This window comes from Aotus nancymaae, unplaced genomic scaffold, assembly GCF_030222135.1.
Source record: "Aotus nancymaae isolate 86718 unplaced genomic scaffold, 86718_ANA_hifiasm-v0.15.2.pri h1tg000017l, whole genome shotgun sequence".
NCBI lineage: Eukaryota > Metazoa > Chordata > Mammalia > Primates > Aotidae > Aotus > Aotus nancymaae.
This window is the reverse complement of record NW_026988429.1, coordinates 4,895,138-4,912,014: the sequence shown is the minus strand read 5'-3', so window position 1 is coordinate 4,912,014 and position 16,877 is coordinate 4,895,138. Positions and strand designations below refer to the sequence as shown.

Genomic DNA, 16,877 nt, shown 5'->3' with positions numbered 1-16,877 from the left:
AAATTTTGTTGAAAAAAGAAAATAGAAAATATTATTGTGTTTTTTTCATTTAGATCCTATTACCCAGCATTCAGTAATAGCTACCATTCTTAATTCTGTATGCTAACATGTATACTTATGTATAAATACATTTTATGTATACATGTGTATATATAACTTGTATTCATGTGTGTATGCAAATCCAATATTTTGTATGTTACTGACACTATACTGAAAACAATATATCACATCAAAATAATCACAACTTTTTCAGTAATTTGATGATGAAAATAATTGCTATATTTTATTCATCAGTTGTCCAGTTCCCGGTCAAAATATTTTGGATTTTAAGTGCTATGCAACAGTTTTACCACTAAATTGCTATTAACAATGGCTTAAACAATCTTCTGAAGAGGTGATTAATAAATTCATCATTAATAAGTAATAGTATGGCAATGAAAAATCAAATATTAAGTGTATCACTTCCCAAAGCAATCTAAAATGCTAAGAACCAGTTATGATTTGTCCATTGTTAGACAATTTACTCTTCTCTGTGTCAGTCTCAGGGGAAAACTGTGGAAGCAATTGCTATTTACTGTTCTTATTCTGACTGATACATGTTTATTCAGTGTGATTTCATGCAAAATGAAGATATCATAAAAAGGACCCTTCTGCTCTAAGAGTCCCTTTGGAAATCAAGTATTCATAGAAAATATCATTTTTAGACTTAACGAAAAGATGTCTTGTTTTCAAGTTCCACATTATGCAAAAATCACTTACTCAGAATTATAGAATTTATGGGAATGCTGCCTTAAAATTCCACCCTGACAAGAACTGCCTGAAAAAAAGATTTGTCTGCTATTCACATAGCCAGTCTCAGACTTGTGCAACTTCACCATGTGTATCTTCGCCATGGCTCTGAGGTACTGATTTCTAGCTACAAAAAAAGAGGAAAGGAATAACGAGACTCGATAACACACACTTCTTCTGCTAATTCATTATGTTTAAATATGATACTGTACTGTAAGTTCTTTGGTCCCATATAGTCAGTTGAGCTCTGGCATTCTTTGACTTACTGATTTTTGCAAGAATATCTGTGATTACTTCTTGTCTGTTCCACTGGGCAATACATCTCTCACTCATGTAAGCAATGGACATAGGAGTGACTCTGGCTGCTTTGTTGAATCAGGAAAGCATGGAGATGATATAGTATAACTTTCATTTTACCAAAAGACAAAAAATAACAACTTACTTAAAGGCAAATGGCTAGCTGATGGGCAAGCCAGAGGTGCTAGCATTTCAGTTAGTAACACTCACCATTTCGATATGTCAAAAATGGGGGAGGGATTGTCATTTTATCAGGAGCAGCTACTCCTGTGGGTACTATTTTAGACTTTCAGTAACACTTTTATTGCCTTATATCACCCTTCCAGCATGCTGGATTTGAGCTACTACTGATTCTTCATCCCATAGGCTGGACTTTGCATTTCCAGATGAAGTGTGACTGTGTACTTCAGCAGCACCTGGTCCTCACCTACTGAGATGTCATACAAACTACTGTTCCTATCACTGATCTGCGGTCACTTCCTGTTCACTGCATCAACCTCCTGGATTGCTTTTATTCATCTCTAACCACTGACCTCTTTTCTTCTTAATTGTCTCACCTCAGTTTTGACTATTACCTTCACGTTATTGCCACCTTGTAATCTTTCTGATTACATGTTATGATAATAGATTATTCAAACCCTAGTATCCAAAATACCAATAAATGGTTTTCAGCTCATCAAGGTGATGGTCTTGTTTATGCTTATTTTTAATAGGGTAATTGGACTTGCTTTCATCAGCACATCTTTCTAATTTCTATAATTTTCATCATGGTAAGCCATATTTTTCCCTTTGGTACCTTCATTTATTTACTTTATAATATAGAGTCAAATCTTTGCCGTTCTTTACAAACATTAGACTAATGCAGTACACCATTTTACATTTTTTTCTCTTTATTTGGTTAATATATGTACCTTCATTATTCATGTTAATTGAAAAATGTAGTGCTATGTTCTGATCACTCTTACTATTTGCTTTATATTAATATATATTAAGATTGGATATACAAATGAACAATGGTCAGAGTATAAATAAAAATAGAACTCTGACTCACAACCTGCAACAGTCAGCCAGGAAGCCAACCTGCTATCTTTTGCAACCACTCCAGGAGGTCAAACAATAGTCTCTGCAGCTAAGTATAATTAAAATAGCTTGCTTACAGCAGGAAATATGACAGAGAATTTCCTTTCTGTATTTCTAATGGTCTATTTCCAAAAGTTTTTTGATTAATTTTTCCTTGGTAAAGAGGGTGTAAAACATAGCTCCTAAGAAGAAAATATCAGACTATTATAACTATATTAATTTTGTATTCTTACACATTATGAAGACCATGTGATTCCATTTTAAACAATTGGCTCAAAATGACCAGAATTTGATTAATTACTGATGTCTTTCCTATTTTTTTACAGCTGCTTCCAACTTGGGACCAACTGGAGAAAGCAAAATACTCACTCTTAATCACATATGCTTTCCCACTTACTAGTTAGCCTCCAACATTGCCATGACAACAGCCTCCAATAAGCGCATACCAAAAGTTTTCTGTTTGTTCTACTGCAAAGTATTCCCAACCCTCAGTCTGCCTAACTCTCTGTAAAATGCAAGTGATGATAACTGTTTCTCTTGATACAGTAAACTCCAAAAAAAAAAAAAAAAGCCTTTGGTTGCTCTCACTTGGGTGGTTTCCATCTATTTCCACAGTTAAAGCCATATTGTGACAAATTTTAAGACAAGAAAAGGGTAAGGATAGTATTTCTCTGATAGATCCAAGATGATGCTTCTTGGAGATGCCTTGAAAACCCAGGAAGCTCCCTTTGACTATGGATATCAGGCATGAATTGGTTACATAACTGGTTGACACATAGATTTCCTTGGTCACAGCTGCTGTCTTACAATCTCTTTGAGCCTAATTTGCCTGATCTGAAAAGAGGAAGACAAAGAGATCTGTCTCACAAGTCAGTTGATTGTAATAAATAAAGAAATGAATATAAATTAACTACTATGGTGATTCTAAATGCTCCTTTCTTTTATCCTTTAAGGGCATCTAACATTCATCATCAAAGAAAAATTGTGGTGGACTATCATTTCCCCAGAGTCCGATTTTCTGGTTGAGGATGAGGTAGGTATATTTATTATTGCTCTCCTTTATTCTTAATGTAGTAGATAATTACTTTACTATAATTTCAGTGAATGCTTATTAATTACAAGATTCTTGCTTAGATACTGGGGCCATGGAAGAAGACAAGCATGGGTCCTGCCATCTTACAATGCAAATTTAGGAAAATAAGTGATACACACAAAGTGATATGAACAGATAGAAGGGGTAATTCAAGAAGTTATAAGACTCTTTAGAAGCAATGTTTAGTTCAAAATTGCACACTGAAAGCATATTTGCAAATATGATTGAAAGAACCCTGTTATAGCTGGAAAATAAAAAAGTCATTACCATGCAAGGAAGTTTAGGATTTGAATAATTACTGAACAATAGAAAATGGTAGAATTATCAAAGAAAACAAGCCAAAGAGAACAGATACTAATAGATGTTGAGCACCACGTACAAGGTATTTTGCATGTATTGTCACTTAATTCTTGATGAAGTAGATATCATTTTTTTAACTTAGTCTTTTAAATAAGTCAACAATTCCATGATAATGTGTCTGAAGTCACACAGCAGAAGTGGAGAGGCTGTGCTAGTTAACGAAGTAGCTTGGCTCCACTGCCAGTGCTCTTAACCACTACATTTTCCTGGCTCCTGGGTAAATGAAAGCAAAAATGTAAACAATTATCCCCCATGGAAAAGTGCAGATTTCACATCCTACAAATAAAAGGAGCAGGAGTTTCTTTCAAGGTTTCTGCTTTGGCAATTCAATAGGTAATTGTGCCAGTTAATAAGATAAAATCTCTGGAAGACATATGTCAATTTTTTAGGGATATTTTGGTTTCTTGGTTTTGTTTTTGTTTTTAACCAGGAAGAGACTCTAGGATGTTTTAGCCAATGTCTACAAAATTGAAATAATAATAATTTAATAATGCATAGTTTTTATTATAGTAAATATATAATCTTTGAGAAAATTCTACTAATTATTGCTGTTGCATTATTTATAATATGGAAAAGCTTAGTGGAGGGTATTTAAGAAAGTCACTATACCTAGAATAGTTTATAAGAAAAGAAGATACAGGTTTAAAAGTATTATTTATTTTACTGATACCTTTAGTGAATAATCTAAATGCTGTTTCTTCTGTAAATTATGTTAGATTCTATTGTATTACCTTTGTGATATACATAATGTCTGCAATACAGTAACTGTTCAATAGAACACCTAAACAATAAATACATTTATTATAATATATATTTATTTAAAGAATACATAGGTAGAGACCAGAAATCAGATTTTTTAGATTCTATTGTGTGTATTCTTTCTTTCTCTTTCTTGAAACAGGAGATGAAATACAGCACTGGTTAAAAAAAACAAAACACAATGGTTGAACTAGTTTACACTCCCACCAACAGTGTAAAAGTGTTCCTATTTCTCCACATCCTCTCCAGCATCTGTTGTCTCCAGATTTTTTACTGATCAATCGCCATTCTAATTGGTGTGAGGTGGTATCTCAATGTGGTTTTGTTTTGCATTTCTCTAATAATCAGTAATGATGAGTATTTTTTCATATGTTTGTTGGCCTCATATATGTCTTCTTTTGTAAAGTGTCTGTTCATATCCTTCTCCCAGTTTTGGATGGGTTTGTTTATTTTTTTCTTGTAAATCTGTTTTAGTTCTTTGTAGATTCTGGATATTAGCCCTTTTTCAGATGGGTAGATTGCAAAAAGCACTTCCTCAATAACCTAGAAATAGAAATCTCATTTGACCCAGCAATCCCATTACTGGGTAGATACCCAAAGGACTATAAATCATTCTATTATAAGGACGCATGCACACGTATGTTCATAGTGACACTGTTTACAATAGCAAAGATGTGGAACCAACCCAAATGCCCATCGACAATAGACTGGACAAGGAAAATGTGGCACATACATACCATGGAATACTATGCAGCCATAAGAAACGATGAGTTCGTATCCTTTGTAGGGACATGGATGAATCTGGACACTATCATTCTCAGCAAACTGACACAAGAACAGAAAATCAAACACTGCCTGTTCTCACTCATAGGCGGGTGTTGAACAATGAGAACACATGGACACAAGGAAGGGAGCATCACACACTGGGGTCTGTTGTGGGGGGCCAAGAGAGGGACAGTGGGGTGTGGGGGGAGGTCAGGGAGGGATAACATGGGGAGAAATGCCAGATGTAGGTGACCGGGGGGATGGAGGCAGCAAACCACATTGTCATGTGTGTACCTATGCAACAATCCTGCATGATCTACACACGAACCTAAAGTACAATTAAAACAACAACAACAACAAAACAACAAAAAGCACCTCTAGTATCACTAAATGAACCATGCTTCTAAATTATTAGCGAAATATGCACTGTTTAACCTTTATTCAAGTTACGGAAACTTCAGAGTAATACATTTTAAAACATTTTGAGTAACTTTTGAAGAATTCAAAGATTTGGGGCTTTGACATCTGTACGTGTATATGTGTGTCTGTCTATATGTGTGTGTATATATATGTGTGAGAGACACACACACAAACACATACTCAAACTTACATCCTCTTGACATTTTCAAATGTCATTTTAATATATTAAATGCTATTATAAAATGAAGAGAAATCTGCTTCCCCAACCCCCGCCCCAGGAAATGTACTTCAGGGAGCCTGAAAAACATTTTGGCTGAAAATACTCAAGATGAGCCAAGTATAATGAAAATAGCTTGAATCTAGCAGGAAGTATGACAGAGAATCCCTTTGCTGTGTTTCCAATGCTGTATTTTATTTAAAATTGACTCTATTTTTTTCCTTGACAGAGAGGATGGAAAATATACCTCCTAAGAAGAAAATATTCAGACTTTTATAACTATATTAATTTTGTTTTCTTATACATTGTGAAGACCATGTGATTAAATTTTAAGCAACCTGAAGGAAAAAAAACAGGTTGTATTAAGATTTTCAGTTTCTTGAACATTGCATTTATATGGTTTGAACTTTCTGAAACATTATGTAAGTATTATTCGAATCATATCCCTTCCCCCCGCCAGGTTTTAGAATATCATAAGTTGATTCTAAATTATTAAGACATTTAAGAAGTCTTTATTCTTTCCATAAATTTTCACAGGTAATATAATTTTTCCCTGATCCAGATAAAAACCAAATCAAAGACTTATTGTTTTTATATGATCTTTAAACAATATCTTTAATTGAGGGAATAATTGAGGGAATATTATACTCACTATTTATGATCATAGAATGAAGTAGTTATGCAAGAAAATAACAAATAAGAGTCTTATCACTCAGGCTTTATCACAAAGACTGCCAGTCTGAAGTCTTTGTCCCCCACTTATGATAGCTCGTTACCTGATGTGGTTCCCAGTGTAGGTAGAAGTAATTTTTAAGACAACTATAGTTAAAGGGAATATTAAAATGAACTAAATGTTGTCAATGTAGCTACATTTTGCTTGAAGTGGTGAATATTCAAATTTCTGTATTCTGTTTGTTGCCATCATCTTTGTTTTCTTTAGACTTTTTTTAAATCAAAAGTTTCTTTAACTCCACATTACCAATATTTCTCAATTATCTTTAATTTATTATGAAGTGTTTTTATGGGATAATTAATATAAAGCCATCATTAGTGTGAGCATTGCTTTTTAAACAAAATATGCTTATTATTTCCCAGTAATGTAAAGTTAGACATATTATTTTGGTGATTTAGAAATCTGAAGGAATGAGACATTCTGGCGAGGTTTAAAAATGAGTCAATTTATAAATTTTCAGTCCTTATTTCTAAATCTCTTTAACAATACAAGTCATCTTTCTTCTATGGTAGGTGTGTAATGAATTAAATTCAAACCTTGTAATGTTAATTGAAAACTTCTAGTTTAGATATTTAAACTGAAAAATACATTCTAACTTTACTTTTGACAGATTAGAAGTTTTAAAAAAGTATTAGCAAGTAATGTGCACGTGCACCCCTACTTCAAAACTTTGCTTTTTCTTATTTGCAATTTCATCTTAGACATGAAGTACCAGTGAAGAACTGTCAAATTCTCTTTTGTGAGGTAACAAAGGTTTTTGTTAGCTAATGCATCAGAATCGTTCTTTCGGGAGAACATTTTATAGCACATGGCAGTATATTGTAGAATTCAGTGACAACTTGATAAGCATTGCTTTGCGAAAAGCCACCCAAAGTATTAGAGTTGGAATTATAGTGACTAGATAAAAATAAAAATGAATTGAAAATCTGAGACTTCTCTGTGGGCAAATAAATAAAATGTGTTATTTTTAAAGGTAAAGTAACTAAAGTTTATACCCTGCAGAGACAATATTGTTTTGTTTTGAAATTAGAAAATAAACAAAAATGTAATGCTAACCATAGTTTTGGTCAATCAAGGGCCATTAAAGCCAACCTGACAGACTATGTAACTGCAAACATTGAGGTCTTTGGTAACCACGCCCCATCACCTGCCAAATTCAGTTTAATTTGATAGGGTATGAGGTTACACAGGGGTGCCAATTACCAGTCACTATCTTCTGATTTACTTTCTGGAAAATGGAAAACTGTGTATATCATATAAGCCTAATTATAAAGAATTTTCCTAAAAATTCCACAGTAAAGAAACAAAATCATGACTAAACTAATATATATGTGCATAAAAATAGTGAAGACTTTCATTCAATGAAGCAGAGCACTGAAACCCTTAACTAGCAGGGCCTCAGTATACTTATTCTTTCACTGTTTTTCTTACAAATGTAGATGGATATAAGAAAAAGGAATATATTCAGTTCTTACCAAAAGTGTGCATGCATACACACACACACACCCACCCCAAAACAAAACAAAACAAAACGAAAAAACAGAACGAAACAAACAGCAGCAGCAAAATAAAGCACCATGTGGCGTAAACCAATTTGGAAATAGACAATTTAAATTTTATTTTCTTTTAGTGCCATAGCACCTTAAGCTGGTCAAATAATAAATGGAGTTAAACGCAATTGGTTTATACTGTGAAAATATTCCTCTAATTTAAAAGAAATACATACTCGTTGTAGAGAATACATTTGAGTTTGATATCTGTCTTTTTAGTAATTTTTCTCCCATTTGGTATGCATAATTGGATATATATTATGATCATTTCCCTAAAGATTAAAAGTTTATATCTAATATATTATATATTTTTGCCAATATGATTTTTAGTGATCACATAATACAGGTTTGCCTAAAAAAATTAGTGGGAATACTTATGATATTTAAAAGTGTTGGACTGTTTAATTAATATTTTTACAAATAGCCATCGTATGGGTATTTCTTAATTTTCACAAAGTATACACATCTATGTCACCACTATCCAGATGAAGAAGTGAAATGCTTTCTATTTTACAAGACATATGTTTCCTCTTCTTTTTATCACATCCTTCTTTGTTAAAAGCAACTACTATGCAGAATCTGTCATCACAAAAGAATTTTGTTTATTCTTATATTTATTTAATAGAATTACTTTGTAATTCTAGATCATTCTGCTTTACATTACGTTTATGAGATTTGGCATATTGTTGTTGCCTGTAACAATAGTTTTGCTCTTGTCCTTTGTCTTATTGTGTTACATATAGGACATCCATTCATAATACATTTTTCATTGTATTATTATTAATGGACATTGATTTGCTTAGATGTAGAATTGATTGTCTATAACTCAGAAGCATATTAAGCTTTAATGGAATTAGCCAAATAATTTTCCAAAGTGGTTGAATCAGTTTACATTGCCACCAACAGTGCATATTTTAGTTGCTGCATTTCCTTGCCATCACTTCATGTTATTAATTTTATTTGTTTTTTGTTTAAATCATAGCCATTATATTAGGTATATAGTGCTGGATCATGATGGTTTTAATTTGCATTATCTAGTTTTTCAATGTTGAACAATTAGTAATACAATCACCCCTCAATATCAGCAGAAATTGAATTTCAGGATACGAACCCTTACCTCCAAGAAAACTAAAATTAGAGGTGCTAACATTGCTGGTCCTGCAGACACGTAAGGCTGACTGTATATGCATTGGCCATCTAAGTACACTATTTTGTGAAATGACTGTTTGAGCCTTTTCCATATTTTATATTGGATTGTTTTTAAGTATTTTATTGATTTATTGGGTTTTTAAACATAACATGTTATTGACTCCCTTGTCTCATATATAAAGTTTATATATTCTAATTATCTTTCCCCTTCATTCTTTCAGTGTTATCTTCATTTTTCATTTTTAAACTTATTTTAAATTGAGAAATAATAATAGTATATCTTTATGTGGTATGACATGATGTTGTGATCTATTTATAATTGCAGAAAGATTCAATTGAGCAGTTAATGTATCCATCACCTCACTCATTTATCTTTCTTAGTAGTTAGAACGTTAAAAATCTATTATCTTGGCATTTTTGAAATACACATAATGTAGTTATCAACTGTGGTCACCATGCAGTACAATATATCACTAAAACTTTTTCCTCCAGTTTTTTTTTTTAAATGGCATCCAAATTAAAATATTTTAAAACTTTTTACTTTGTAGGAATTTAGACATATAAAAAAGTCACAAAAATACTTCAGAAAATTTCCCATTTCCATTAACTTGTAATAGCGTTCTCTAATGCTAACATGCAACCATAAAAATACGCCAAATCTAAAAAATTAACATTATTCTGAAAGTAATAAGTAAACTAGACTTTCTCCAAATTTTACAATTTTTCCCATTAATATCTTTCTTCTGTTTCAGGATTCAATTCAGTATTTCACATTGCATTTACCTTTATGTCTCTTTAGTCTCCCTCTACCTGTGACAGCTTCTCAATTTTCCCTTTTATGACTTTGACACTTGAAAAGTTGGTAAATTACTTTGTGTAATGCCCCTCAATTTCAGTTTGCTATCAGTTTGATGTTTTGTAATGATAAAATTGTGTTACACATTTTTCTTGAAAATACCACAGAAGTGATATTTCCTTTTCAGTGAGTCACATTAGGGGTTAAAAACATTAATATGCGTTATTACTGATGTTAATCTGAATTACTGGTTTAAGGGATAACTGCCAGGTCTCTCCACTGTAAGTTGCTATTTTACTTGAGGATGATGCATTATTCTGTGCTTTCACTTGTCATTTTAGTATCCACTATTGAATTTTGCTCACAAAAATTATTACTGTAGTATTTTAATGGGATTCTCTATTTCCTTCATTTTTGTACATTTTTCAATCACTTAAGGTTAGTGCTTTTAGAGATTCTATTTTAAAAAATATCTGACATTCTCAAGCCTATGAATGAATTATCCTCTGTCATCTTTAATGAACTTTATTGTCTAGTTAGCTAAACTCAGACCTATGTTCAAATGTATAATTAATTTTTGTGTATGGGATGAGATACAGGTCCAAATAATTTTTTGTATATAAATCCAATTAACTCAACACTATTGATTAGGAAGCTTATTATTTCCCTATGGTATTGCAATGCCAACTTTGTCATAAATTAGCTTTGAGTGTATGTGTAGTCCTATTTATGGACTCTACTCTGTTGCCTTTATAAATCTGTTTGTCCTTAACCTATACCATACTGTCTTAAATATTGTGGCTTTATACAAATTCAAGATGTTTTGTATTGTGAGTTCTCCAGTATTGTTATTTTTCAAATACGTCTTGGCTATTTTAGACCCTGTGCATTCCCACATCTACTTGATTAGCAACTTCCCAATTACTAATAAAACTTGCAGGGATATTCATTGGAATTTTGATGAATTTATATATCTTCTTTACAATACTGAATTCTTCAATTCATAAACATGTTACAAACTTCCATTTGCTGAAACCATCTTCACATTTTCTCAACAGTGACAGAGGTTCCGGTGTTGAGGTATTTTACATCTTTCATTATATTTACCTTTTCATTTTGAGGATTTTTTATGCTGTCACAAATGGTATCATATTTATAATTTCATATTCTAATAGCTTGTTGGTGTTATACAGAAATAATTTCTCTTTTTATTGTACATTGGCCTTAAATCTTGCAACCTTCCTAACTCAATTTTTATAGTTTCCTTGTAGATACTTCTGCAGTTTCTTCAATTTTATTTTCCCTGTATAAAAATTATTTTATACAGAGAACTTGTGTATTTTCCCTGTATTGTCTTGTATGTTTTATTTTTTCTTTCATTATTGCTTTGGTAGAAATTTCAGTGAAATATAACTAGAAATAGTGATACAAGATTTTTTTTTACCTTATTCTAAATTTCAGAGGAAAGTTTTCACTTTTTCTGTAAATGTTATTTGCTGCAACAGTTCGGTTATTGTTACATAACTTCTTCAGCTTAATAATGTTCTTTTTTTTTAGCTTGCTGAGACAGTTTTGCTTTTTATATAAATAGGTGTTAAATTTTACAAAAGCTTAGCCTGCATCCATTGAAGTATATAAAGTTTTTTCTTTTTTTATAAATTTGGAAAATTACATTGGCTGTTTTTGAAATGTTAAATAACCTTTATAGTTCCAGATTAAATCTAGTTTGTCATGATGAATACATTGCTTTGTTATATAAATATTTTTATTTGCCAACTTTCCTCTTATGCCTTGCATCTATGCTGATAAAAGATACTGTCCGCACTTCTTTTTTCCTTTAATGTCCCGCAAGCTTTTAATTATCATGGTTTTGTTTACTTTATAGAATTGCTTGATAAATGTTTCTTCTTTTTGAATTCTTTGGAACATATGTATAAAATTGATATTCTTTCTTTCCTAAATGATTGAGACAATTTGTCAGTCAAGATTATTTAATTTGAAGATTTATGTATGGGGAGGTTTTTAGTTATAGATTCAATTATTTTAATTAAATATAAAACTATTAAGATTTTCCATTTGTTTTGTATTAATTGGGGTAACTTTAATTATAATATCCTTAAGATCAGTAGTGATTTTGCCAGTATCATTCTTAATATTGGTAAATTGTATCTTTTTTGTACTTAATTAACTTTTCTAGAGTTTAACCCACTAGTCTTTTCAAAAACTAACATTTAGGCTATGCAGGCTCTCTTTTGATTCCCTATGAATTTTTGGGTTGTTTTTTCTAGTTCTGTGAAGAATCATGGTGGTATCTTGATGGAAATTGCATTGAATTTGTAGATTACTTTTAACAGTATGGTCATTTTCACAATATTGATTCTACCCATCCATGAGTATGGGATGTGTTTTCATCTGTTTGTGTCGTCTATGATTTCTTTCAGTAGTGTTTTGTAGTTTCCTTGTAGAGGTCTATCACCTCCTTGGTTAGGTTATTTCTTTTAATTTTTTTTTTTTGTGTGTGTGGCAATTGTTGTAAAAGGGGTTGAGTTCTTGATTTGATTAACAGCTTGGTCTCTGTTGGTATATAGAAGAGCTACTGATTTGTGTGCATTAATTTTGTATCCTGAAACTTTGCTGAATTCATTTACCAGTTATAGGAGCATTTTGGAGGACTCTTTAGGGTTTTCTAGTTATATGATCATATCGTCAGCAATAACAGTTTGACTTCCTCTTTATTGATTTGGATGCCCTTTATTTCTTTCTCTCGTCTGATTGCTTTGGCTTGGACTTCCAGTACTATGTTGAATAGAAGTGGTGAGAGTGGGCATCCTTGTCTTGTTGTAGTTTTTAGAGGGAAAGACTTAAATTTTTCCTTGTTCAGTATTATGCTGGCTGTGGGTTTGTCATAGATGACTTTTATTACATTAAGATATGTCCCTTACATGCCAATTTTGCTGAGGGTTTTAATTATTAAGGGATGCTGGATTTTGTCAAATTTTTTTCTGCATCTATTGGGATGATCATATGATTTTTGTTTTAAATTCTCTTTATGTGGTTTATCACATTTACTGACTTGCATATGTTAAACCATCCCTGCATTCCTGGTATGAAGCCCACTTGATCATGGTAGATATATGTTAATGTGTTGTGTGTGTATGTATGCATGTATATGTGTGTGTGTATGTATAAGATTTGAAAGAATTACATCAATGTAATATACTCTCACTCTCTTTCTCACACACACACACACACACACACACACACACACGTATATTTACACCCCTGCTCTTTTACTTTGCTGTTTTTAATCTATATTTTTTCTGATGCTTTAGTTTAGATATATTGTATAGCCTTATCTTTTATGTCACTAAAACTTTCCTCATTAATGTCCACTTGACTAATAAACACATATTGAGTTCTCATATTCAGGATTGTATTTCTCTTTGTAGAATTTCATTTGATCCTTTTTCCCAATACTAATTCTATTTCTTTAGTGAAATATTCAACCTCATAATCTATTTGGTTGAATATATTAAATGTTAAATTCTCAAAACACCCAATGTATTATATTTATAAATGACTGTCATTTCTTAGGTGGTCCATTGATATACTAATCAATCATGCATTTGCCATTGTTTGGATGATGTATTTAAGTAATGCATTATTGTAGGGCATTTTCTGGAATCAAAGACATTGTATATTGGAAATTTTTAGTAACTATAACATTTTAAAGAAAAGTGGAGTACAAAATATTAAAGTAATTTAATAGATTACTAAGTCTGTGAAGGCTGGAGTACACCTACCTATTTTCTAGTTTATAAAATCTTGATTTGTTGAAGTGGAGATAGAGCTAGTGAAAATATTAAAGTAGAAATTGTTATAGATTGCCTTTATGAGCTTAATATCTTACTCAAGTGATTAAATCATGTTAATTTCAGATAATGTAGTTCTCCAAGTCATTTGAAACTGAGTGTATTATTGAGTGAGAATAAATATGACTTACTCATTAAAATTAGACAAGCAGCACTGACCTTAAGCCCAGACAGGGAATAAAGTATGTTTGATTTTAATGGTACAGGTCTATAGCTTGTAAAAGAAAAAAAGCTAGTTTTTCTCCCTCCTGCTACAAAAGATGGTGTTGACTAATTTCAATATATTTCACTTAAAATAAGTCAAAATCTTCTGTTACATGATTAGGCATAGGGGAAAGAGTCCCACTAGATATGAGAATTATTTTAATTTATGCTAAAGTGACTACTATTAGACCCATACTCAAAGGTTGAATCTAAGTCATATTGTGAGGAGAGAATCATAGCCAAACTTCTCTTCATAATTCCTCATTGTTATTAGCACCTGTACTTTATATTAAGTTTAGATGTTTATGCTCTGTTCTTGTGAAACAATATAAAGGAAACTAAAAATTGCTATCCAAACATTAGCAACATACATAGGAAATTTGAAATGAATAACAAAGTCTTAGTCTTGGCCTGGTTATATTAGTTACTTATGCATTTATCAGAGTTTAGCTTCAATAGATAATAGTTACATAAACTGTATACCTATGGTGTATACAAGTTTAGTCTCAATGTTTAGGCAGCTGTGATCATCTTCTCTCAAGTATGATTTGTTTACCTGTAGTATTCTTGCTACTTATCTACACAATTTCTCTGCATTTCTAACTTACCAATCGCCCACTTTCTTTTTTCCTTCCCCTCTCACCACTTTCATCTCTTCCTCTCAGCCACTCTCCTCTGTCAATACATACTTATCTAATTATGTTCTTGTTTGAGAAATTCCAGAGGCTAACCTTGAAACAAACCAGGCATGGACCCTCTGTGGAATCTGCCTTCTTAGAGGGAGTTGGCAAGAAGTAGTCCACTGAGCAGATGTCAAGATAACATCAACAGGACCTCTAGACAGGTGATTACCCAAGATAGCCATTGGAAGAAAGACACACATACCCTGCACCCTGTACAACTCCTGCGTGTCTCCTATAGTATCTTTCCCTTTAAAAACCCTATGGTAAAATTTCAAATGTAAGATAGTCCTTTACTCTTTTTATTTTTATTTTTTAGTTTTGGTGAGTACTTTAGAATGTTCGTTCATCATCTCTTAGTTTTCTTGCTCTCTGAATAAACTTGCTTTCCTCCCACCAACTCTTCTTTCTCATGTCTGGCTCTTAAGTAATAAGCAGTTGAACCTGGGTTTTTATTACAATTGGATTAGTAAATTGACTTGGAATAATATACTCTAGAATTTAGAACTCTTTTACTCATCAACATGGAAATTGGTTGACTTTTGAGGATTCATTTTATTCACCTTGTTACTGATAAAAACTAGAAAAAGAATAGTCTATATTTCTTCACTGTATCAATAAAAGAGTATATTACATCAATGTAATTCTTTCAAATCTTATTTATTTGATGTCAGTTAAATGTTTTCTATATATTTGACATTCTTTTCCTATGGTACTTGAAATAAATTAAGATAAAATTTCAGTGCAATTTCCCATTTCCTTAAAAGATAACTTCAGCAAATAATCAAGGAACTAAGGATTTGCTTTGTTTTGTTTGTTTTTCCTGTAAGAGTAATGGAATAAAGATATGGACTGAAAGAAAACTTATTTTGTCTTTTTGCAAATGTTTTTATCATTTTAAAGAAAAACATGAATCTTTTATTATCAAAATTTTAAAAGTCAGTTTTCTACTAAGACATACATATAATTTTTATGTACAGATTTTCAGCATAGTATTCAAGATACTTGCCATATTCTGGCTATACAATAATATCTAAACTCTGGCTAAAATGAATATTCATCCTTTATCAATCTACTGAAGTAGTATACTATTTCAATGAGCCATTCATTTTTATATTGTGCAACACAAATTTTAAATGCAAATACAAAAGCATTGAATGCATATGTGGAATGACCATTACATGATTTGTGTTTCATAGCCTGCACATGCATATGCATTTTGTCCTTATCAGAACTGTAGAAATATTGAATTAAACTCAACTATTTTTATTTCATTTCTTTTTAAAATACCGTTTTACTGAGATGTAATTTGTACATCATACAATTCATCAATGTAAAGTACACAATCTAGTGGTTTTTAGTTTGTTCACAGAGTTGTGTAACCATCATCACAATCAAACTTAGAACATTTTCATCACCCAAAAAGGAAACTCTATAACAATTAGTACTCATTTTTCATTTCTCTCCTTCCCACCCACTTATCATCTCCTCTCCACTCCTAAGCCCTTGATACACACATTTTCTACCTTTGGCATTCTGATGAGTAAGGAAGGACAAAAACGAAAAGGAAGCTATGGTTGGACTAACTTTCCCTTTCATTCATTTTAACATTTTCAGCATAAGTGATTGGTTAATGCAGAGCAATAACTTAAGAAAGAAAGGATATAAGAGAGTATTGGTCATTCATTTTTTTTAAATGTCATTACCTTATTTCTTCTATTTGAAGAAATTACCTATTTACTAATTACTAAGAAATTACTATTACCTTATTAAAAGACAGATCTGATTCAAACATAAAAGCATGACATCTCAGTGCTGTCCGCATCTCTGCTTACTCATTATAGATATAATGGACTTACTTTGTACCTGCTTTGAGTCTTCCTAAACTTTCACAGATTATAGTTCTACTGGAACTCTGTATTCACAGGGCATCACAGGTGTTGTATGAGAAGGACAGTAAGGAGATGTATCAGGCGTGCATTTTGCACATATCTCTTCTGTTCACATATATGTTCAACTGTGTTATTGAGCTTCACTTATAAAACATAAAATATAAATTCAGGGCAGGGTGCAGTAACTCACACCTATAATCCCAGCACTTTGGAAGGCTGAG

General features: G+C 31.8%; 1 long non-coding RNA gene across 1 annotated transcript; it reads right to left on the bottom strand.

Moving 5' to 3' along the window:
• Nucleotides 1-967: 967 nt before the first annotated feature.
• LOC110568307 (uncharacterized) lies at nucleotides 968-16,706 on the bottom strand. Its single transcript, XR_002478599.1, has 3 exons — nucleotides 16,624-16,706; nucleotides 6,028-6,118; nucleotides 968-1,154 (listed from the first exon to the last, which is right to left on the bottom strand). It is a non-coding gene; the product is annotated as an uncharacterized LOC110568307 (long non-coding RNA).
• Nucleotides 16,707-16,877: the final 171 nt, after the last annotated feature.